Below are 245 nucleotides of genomic sequence, written 5' to 3'. Positions count from 1 at the left end.
AGATTTGCCGCATGGATTGGATAGAGTCCCCGGATCTCGACGTTTAAGCACGAATCCCTTGAGCGCCTCGGCGGCGGATAGCAGCATGGGCAAAGCACTCTGCTGCGGCGAGCAGCCGGTTTTTATTGCATTCACCAATGAGCCTCTTCTGAGCCCTTGAGATTTTACATATAAGCTTCAGAAGATTCAATTGGATCATTCTTGGCACAGAAGAATGAGGAAGCAAAGGTAGAGTGTGCTCTGGA

This window comes from Lycium barbarum, chromosome 1 (assembly GCF_019175385.1).
Source record: "Lycium barbarum isolate Lr01 chromosome 1, ASM1917538v2, whole genome shotgun sequence".
Classification (NCBI taxonomy): Eukaryota; Viridiplantae; Streptophyta; class Magnoliopsida; order Solanales; family Solanaceae; genus Lycium; species Lycium barbarum.
The sequence above is the reverse complement of the archived record's forward strand: the minus strand, read 5'-3'. Positions refer to the sequence as shown.